The sequence below is a fragment of the Humulus lupulus genome, chromosome 2 (assembly GCF_963169125.1).
Source record: "Humulus lupulus chromosome 2, drHumLupu1.1, whole genome shotgun sequence".
Classification (NCBI taxonomy): domain Eukaryota; kingdom Viridiplantae; phylum Streptophyta; class Magnoliopsida; order Rosales; family Cannabaceae; genus Humulus; species Humulus lupulus.
The window spans coordinates 36,280,476-36,289,341 of NC_084794.1; positions in this window are offsets into that span (position 1 = coordinate 36,280,476).

The window sequence follows — 8,866 nt, forward strand, 5'->3', positions numbered from 1 at the left end:
AGCTAGTAAACCCCAATGTTTACCATGTACATGGGTTAGAGTTGTGATATATGTTTTGATATAGTCTTATGTAATGTTTTATGTTCTATGTGTTAGTAGATTTTCCTTGTTGGGCATTAGGCTCACTCCCTTTTCTTTAGTGTGATGCAGGAAACTAGATACGGAGGCAGGAGGATTCTTTGTGGCTTGACTTGTGTATTGAGGATGAATGGAAAGAATGGGCTGCGAGTCGATTGAGGTTGACGTTATTTTTAGTTTTTTTTAATTATGTTTCTATGTATTTTCCGCATTTAGTTTTGTAAACAATTTTCTTTGATTTAAAATTATGTTTTATGTTTTAAACAATGGGTACCCATACCAAAATTTTATGTTACTTTGTAATTTTCCACAATATTATGTTGATGTTTTAATAAAGTTATTATTATTTCTTATGTATATGTTCTTCAAAGTAATAGCTATGTCTAGTAATTCTAATGGTCCAAGGTCTTAGAATAGTTAGGTTATTACAGATAAGTTCCCTTGCTTCAGAATAGCATACTCCTCGACCCTTATAGCGATGACTGTCGAATTGTAGTACTTTTTCTATAACAGCTCCACAAATCTGGTCCAAGTCATGGTGGAGTCATCGTGCGTCTGCTAAACTAAATCCCACCATATTCTAGCATCTTTGTTAAGCAGAGACGAAACGCAGGATATGCGGTCTGCGTTGCCGAGATTCATGTGCGCTAGGATTGGCTCCACATTTCTGAGCCATTCTTCCGCCTTGAAAGGGTATGTTGTCCCTTCAAAGATTGGAGCGTGTTTCTTACAAAACAGCTCATAAATTGGCTCCATGTGCTGAGCTGGGTATGGCGCATAGTTCGCCATTGGCCATCCCCCATAAGGACTTACTTGATGGGGTGCTTGAGCCATTTGCTGAGGCTACGATTACGACTGAGGCGGAGGCTGAGTTTGAGTCTGCGGCTGAGCTTGTTGTCGCTATTGTTGTAGTAATTCCTCCACTTGTTTTCGAAGCCTGACAATTTCTACAGTGTTGTCAACCAGTGGCGGCAGTGCACTTTGGTTAACAGCAGCATTGGTACCACGCACTCCCCTTCTGCATACTAGAGGGGCTTCATTGCTCTCAAGAGCGGTGTTGGAGGCATAGGCATTGGTGCGTGCCGACCTTCTGAGTGACATCTTCAGCGGAGTTCTAACAGTTGAGAAAAACATGTTAGAACTTACCCTAATAGGCTCTAAGGCAAAAACTTAATCTAAGCAAACATAACTCGAACCTATTAATTATGATTTCTTATGAAAAAAAAATATAAGCCTTCTTTATCATTAAGGTGTGTTTATATACTTAGAAAAATAAGCCATCTTTATTATTTTCTAAGTCTGTTTCTAATCATCCTATATGACTTAATTCTCAGGTTAGAAACTCGTCGTTGTTCCAAAGTTAACCATATTGTGGGAGGGTTGGGATCAGTAAAATCGTTCCCACTATTATGGCCCCCTAACTCTTAATATAGAACCCGGTCCATTGATTTGTATCCACACTCACCGAACTTGGTCATTATTTATTTTATCATTTATTATGTTTGTAAAAGAAAATCAAACTCATACATGTCATCAAAATAACAATGATATTTATTTGGAAAAAGGTTTTCACTAAATACAATCATAAATGCAAATAAAATAAATAAAGAAACTAATCTATTCTAAAAATCGAGATCTTCTACATCTGACCCTTCATCTAACATATCATCATCTATCTCCTCATATTCATCATTATCTTGAGCCTCAAAATGCTCTCGAGAAAGATTCATAAAGATTCTATGTTTTTGCTCATTTGTGAATTGGAATTCCATCTTAGAGGTGAATCTAAGTATGAGAAAATAATATCTCATAGCTACCGGTAATTCATCTTCATCATCTATAGTTTCCCATATTTCTTCTAAAGTTGCAATTACAGTAGGATAATCCTTAAAAAGTCTAATTACTAAAACATATTGCTCCGTTGCTCTCATCATGATTCACTTAATTGTTTGGAGGTGACCTATCTCCCTGTGGAGTAAGAGTAATCTCCGAGTGATTCTTTCTAGCACTCCTACTGTATTTCTTGGCTCTCTAATTCTTTTCAAGGCCTTAATGGCTCGGATATCCTCATAGGTCAAGGCTCCATCCATTCTTAATTGAAAACATAAGGGCTAAAACGTTAGCTATACATATAAACATAATAACTATAACATAAACACTAACATTGGCGGTTAGATTCGGAGCTTAAGCGTGTGTATCAAGGAGAACTTCATGCATATGGACCATTTGCTCTAATACCAACTGTAATGACCCAACTATTTCTAAGACCTTGGACCATTAAAACTACTAGACATAGCCACTATTTTTTAGAAAACATGCAGAAGGAATAATCATAACTTTATTAAAAACTTCAAAGTAAATATTGAAATACATAAATGAGCGGTATGGGATCCCATTGTTTTAAAATAAAACATAACTTTAAATTAGATGAAGTTGTTTACAAAGCTAAATGCAGAAAATACATAAAAACATAATTTTAAGAGATTAAAAATAACGTCGTCCTCAAATCATCACGCAGCCCATCCATTGAATCCCTTCATCCTTAATACACAAGCCAAGCTACCAAGAATCCTTCCGCCTCCATATCTATTTTCCTGCATCACATTAAAAATAAAAGAGTGAGCCTAATGCCCAGCAAGGAAAATTTACTAACACATATAAGCACAAAACTATATCATAAACATATACTATAAAACATATGACTATAAAAAAAAACATACATATCGCGTAGGACTACAATGGTCAGCATTCTTCTTAGGGCTTGCTAGCTAGGCAATCATATGCCCATAAATTTATGGGGCTTGTTATCTAAACAAGTCATATAAATTTATGGGGCTCGTTATCTAAACAAATCATATGCCCAAGGAATATATTATTGGGGCTTGTTATCTAAACAAGTTATATGCTTGTTATCTAAACTAATTATATGCTTGTTATCTAAACAAATCATATACTCAAGGACAAAAACATATCATACATATACATATCATAGCTTAAACATATCAAAACATAAAAGCACATAAAATCCATCCTATTTTCCTTACCAACATCGGGATATTTGAGAAGAAGGACGGGATTCGGAACACTCCTAAAACCAACAATAAGAATGGTGAGTATTTCTAAAGAAAAGAGATGATAAAGAAGACAACTAGACCACCAAGAAGAAGCTTACTGAAAAGAAACCTTAAGTTCAAAGAACTTAATTACCTAACCAAGAATCGAAAACAACAAGTTAGGATTTGAGTAAAGAAAACTAAAGAACCATATAGAAATGAACTTAATAATAGGAATACCTTGGGAGGTACTAGAATCGATCTACATCTCGATATTGAAAACACACTATATCTCACTTCCCAAGTGTTTATAAAGCTTAAGATGATAAAGCTTTTATCCCAAACCCAAGTGTATCACTCTATAGTAACCTTAGCAGCTTGAAGGCTCTGAACACAGCTTGAAGAATGAGATAAATGGCTGGGTACTAGGTCCTATTTATAGAGTTCAAGGAGTGAAAATATCTCCTTTTAGCTTGATAAAATAATGAATAATAATTGAAAAATATTTGAATATTCTTTCATAGGTGCCCAGGACTCGACCAAAATCGTTCAGAGGCAAGTCAAGAGGCTAAGAAATGAATCACGCTCAGTTTCTATGAAGTTTGAAAACAAGCCACTGGAGCTGATATATCACCTAGGGTAGGTGATATATCGCCCCTACCAGCATATCATAGGCTTGTGTTTTCGTTCGTGCAAAGTCGACGTGTTTTTCGTATCTTCCGTAGGCAATATATCGGCCCCTATGCTGTGATATATCGGCATACATGAATATATTAAACATGTAATTGCACTTTTTCAGTATTATTTGAATTGGATAAACAACTTTGACTGAGTCATAATACAATCCTAAAAGATGCTGGAAGGTTCTAGAGCTCCTAGATCTTTCTTTTTTAATTAAATTATTCATCAAAATGCTTAAATCCTTATTAATCATGCACACGACAAGTGTCATGATCTTATTAGTTCTATCTAAACCTTAACAAATATACTACACCATTTTTCTTCTTTTTTCTCCTTGGATTTTTTAGCTTAATTTGAATAACCAATCTATGGAAGTGAGTCTTGAGGGCTTAGAGTTGTGTTCCACCATTGAAGAGGGTTCTATACAGAGCTTCAAGTAAGGTTCTAGCCATTAAAACCCTGGTTTTGTACTCTGTTTTTCATTTTGGTTTGCACCTGGATTTTCTAGGTTGATATTGAGGATCGATTGGAGTTTTTGGCAAGGTTTGTTTTGGTTATGATGCCTAGGAATTGTGTATATGGTTTTTGGATTCATTTGGGAGTTTGAATGAGGTTTGGAAGCTTGTTTTGAAGGTTGGAAATGGAGGAGTCGAAGGAAGGAAAAACCACGGTTGAAAACCCTGGTTGTAGCGCTACAGCACCCAGCTATGGGCGCTACAACGCTAGCCGAGGGAATTTTGTCCTGCTTGTAGCGCTAAGGCGTTACGGGGCAGCGCTGTAGTACTACCCTGCTTTTCCTGATTCCTATTTTTGGCACTTTTGAGGGTTTTTGGCTCGGGTTTCAATTCCTATGGCTCGGGATCAAATCTACTCCCTGTTTGGGTACAATTCGGGGTCTGGGAGTGAGGTTTAGGTCAAGAACCTTTTATTGTTGATTTCATTAACGGGAGTTATATTTGGTTATGACTAGGTGACTGCTAAGGAATCAAAGGGTCAATCGTTCTTAAAGGTCGTTCCTTTTCTAATTCTCGCTCGAACCAGAGGTAAGAAAACTTCACCCTATATGTGACATGCATGGTTATTATTGAGGCATGTTGAGTGTTTAAATGTGGACATTGATTGCATATCAAATGCTTAGCAAATCTTGCTTACTTGTGAATGGCACTGACTCATTAGTCATAATCGGCAATGGTGTCAGTATTAACTGTGAAGCTGTGACTCATTAGTCAAGTTCAGTAGTAGTATTGAGCGATGGTCGTATGGTATTGACTTATGAGTCAAGAACGGTTTTAGCATGTTTAACGCAAGCCAAAAATATTAGATCTAATCGACATAATCATTATCGTCCTGAGCATGAAATGCTTGACCGACCTTAAGTTCGATGAAAAACAAAAGCGCTTGTCTAGTCTAATGGCTAGTCACTTAGAGCCAGGGCCAAAAGGCTCAGGTGACTACATCGTCACATGGCTAGGGTGTGGAGCCCAAGTTAGTGACTCACTCATTAGTCACTCATCTAATTCATGTTTGTCACTACATAGTGTCTCTTCTGGCTTAAGTTAGTAACTTACTTATCAGTCACTCATCTGGTTTAAGTTAGTGACTTACTCATCAGTCACTCATCTGATGAGGGCTACACACCCCTGCATGATTATCAGAATCTCGATATTATCTGATTAGGGCTACAAGCCCCAGCAAGGTTACCAAAACCTTGAAGTGATATTCACTCTTTTGTTTAGGGCTATAAGCTCAGTATGATTATCATGATTATCATTTGATATTGTATACATGCAGTAATGAGTTTTCTTACTGAGCCTCGGCTCACAGGTGCTATGTGGTGCAGGTAAAGGGAAAGAAAAGGTCACCCAGCCTTGAGCGAAGAGCTTAGGTGGTGATGTGTACATATGTGGCCACTTGACCACCATGGCCAAGGTGTTTCTCTCAGAGGAACTAGGGGTTAAACCTATTTTTGCCGCTTAGGTCGGCGGGTGGTAATTTTTACACTGTAATGACCATTTTGGATTGGAAATAACTTGTAAACGTTTTTATGGGCCCATGAACAGTTTTATGTTTTAAATAAAATATATCATTTCCTTTTGATCGAGTTTTTCACCTTAGCCTATTAATAACATCTAGATGCACATTTATAACCAAATGAATCGATTAGCGAGTTAAGCACGGTTTAAAGTTCACCATAACGGTCTTGGAGTAACTAAGGCATTACACTATCATAAATCTAACAAATAAATTTACTAACTTATTAATTCGTCGTGAATCCACTAAAGACTCAGAATTGCACTCTTGAATTCATAGAACGCTCTATAACAAATATAGATACGCTATTAATTATCCATTGTTACAACCATAGTTGTCACTCAATCCTCTATAGATGGTCCACAATGAGATGGGACTGAAATACCATTTTACCCCTCATTGTATTTTATCCTCAAAACATTTAGTTCCTTGTAAATAATATTTTAGTAAACTAATTTAATTACTGAAATGAGATCTCTATCATTTAACACCTTGAACCAAACTAAAAGAAAACCATCATTTCACTTCTTTATCAGGAGCTATAGATGTTCATATCTATATTAATACTCCCACTCAATTATACTACCGAGTTCCCAAGATGTAAGTATGGGCTAGTCCATAATGTAAGTTAGTAATGAACAAGTCAAATAACTCAAATAATACAATCAGTTTGAATACTAACCACTCCGAATTGAGATTGAGTTGACCTATGGTCAACTATATGATATGACTAGAATAGACAATAACAGTATGTTTACTTATCCTATTAACTTTCAATATCGGTCCAGTCCGATCTATCAAATACATCCGATCTTATCTACATTACTAATGTTCTATAAAGAACATAACATTACAATGTGTAAGTAGATCATATCGTATATTGGCAAGTCAGTGTAAATCATGTGCACTGACTAATCTGAGGACTAACTTATTTTGAACATATAATCATATTTATATTCCACTGTGATTACGTCACTATAAATACGATTAGCTATATGCTCGGGATTTAATAGAAGTTTATTTTAAACAAATAATCATGAAAATAAAACATGTGAGCAAAGTGATTGACCAAATCAATAAATTATTTCTATTGTTTTATTGATAATAAATGAGATTACAATGAAATTGGGGTTTTAATTAGGGCATAAAATCCTAACACATGCTCCCAGCTACTGGCCTATCTGGTTCGTGGTAGGGAGCTTCGTTATGTCGATATACTAACTTTATTCTTTATTTTTCCTTTGTTGCAGATGTCCAACTCCTCTTTGTCAAATAAGTCTGTAAGTGAGCGTACTCCACAGGTGTTCTTGGAAAGGGTGAAAAAGATTTTCCCTCACTCCGCTTTATATTTATTCGGTGAGGAAGATTTCTTAAAAAGGTATAGCCCAATGGCGAGAGTAAAACTTAAAACTCGACAATCTTCCGAAGATGATCCTCATATTGCTAGGCACATCACTTAGGGCGCTTCGCCTGGCTCTTCTCAGATCTCTTCTCAGCATAGTACTCCATGCAGTTCCCAGGGCACATCTCAGCGAAGTCATTCTTCTGAACGGAGTATGTCCGGTGAGTAAGACTCCTTGCAACGCCCTTTGATTAGGGATACCAGTCGGGTTCCCCATCACTCTTCTTCTCAGCGAGAACATATTGAGGGCTCTCATCGCCAGGCTACCCATCCTTAGGAGCATTCTATTCACAGGTTCTGGCCTAAGGTGGTTCGCCCTTCTTCCAAGAGCAAGACAGTCTTGCTAGCTGCGGAGCAGAAGAAGAGATGACAAAAAGAGTTCCATTCATCTGATTCTTGGGCCACCTTTTCCAGTAGGATCATATGGAAACTGGTTGAGAAGCCTCGCCCTGCTGTTACGAGGTTGTTTGGTTCAGGGGGGCTGCCTCTAACATGACTGAAGAGAAGGTAAAGAACTTAAGGAAGAACTTTGACCTCTCTAGCATTTCTGTTACTATCCTTTGTCCAAATGACAGAGCTGAGGACCCCCCTTTGGGTATGTGCGCCTGGACACGCTCTGCCATCAATTCTGGTGCCCTACTTCCTCTTCATCCATACTTCTGAAGCGTGGCTGATTAAATTGGTATTAGCCCCTCTCAGCTGGCTCTCAACGCGATCTTGGTGTTATCTATGTTGTACATTATCTATCATCGTAGAAAATGGGCTGCTCTAGTACCTAATGAGATCCACTACTTATTTGATCTGAAAACGAACCCTTCTCAGCGCAAGGCATTACACGAGCGAGGGTACCGACACCTTACACAAGAGAAGGTACCAACACCTTCTTGGAAGAGATCTCTGGAAATTGCAAGGCATTTAGATATGCCGACAACTATTTCTTCACTAAGGATGAAGAGGCCAACTACTCCAAGTTTAAGCATGTCAGGCCTTTTTACAGACCGCTCCCAACCCAGGCTATGACTGTTAGGGCCAAGGCGCTGATTTCCATGACCCCTGAGGAGAAAAATGTGAAGACCCTTGTTACTTTAGAGAACCTTAGGAAGTTCGGGTTGTTTCCTTCTACTATCGTCGATGTTCCGAATGAAGATGGTCTCAAGCCTGTGAACACCATAGACTCCCTGGGACCTGCTCATGTCGAAGAGGTACCATCTTCGCCCGTGCTGGCTGGACACGAGGGTGATAAGGTGGGTGCATCCACACACTCACTGTTTGCTTTAGATGATTTTGATGAAGCCACGTTTGAACCCAAATCTCATTCAGAAGGTCCGACAATTTTATCATATTTTATTTAAGTTTTGTCTATATTCGATATCCTGCTAATATTTGATATTCTTTTGCAGGTTCAATTTTTTTTGGCTTTGTTCATACCCAATAAAAGTTGACTCCAACTAAGACTAGCCCTTCCGTCCGAGTGGCTAAGAGGGCCAGGGTCAAGGCTGAGTCAATAACAGTGGTTCCTCCCGAGGTGTCTCCTCCTACTCCTTTGGCGTCTAGTCTTATCTCAGAGGTAGTGCCATTCTTGCCTACACCAGTTCCTCCCAGTATCATTGATGCAGCTGCC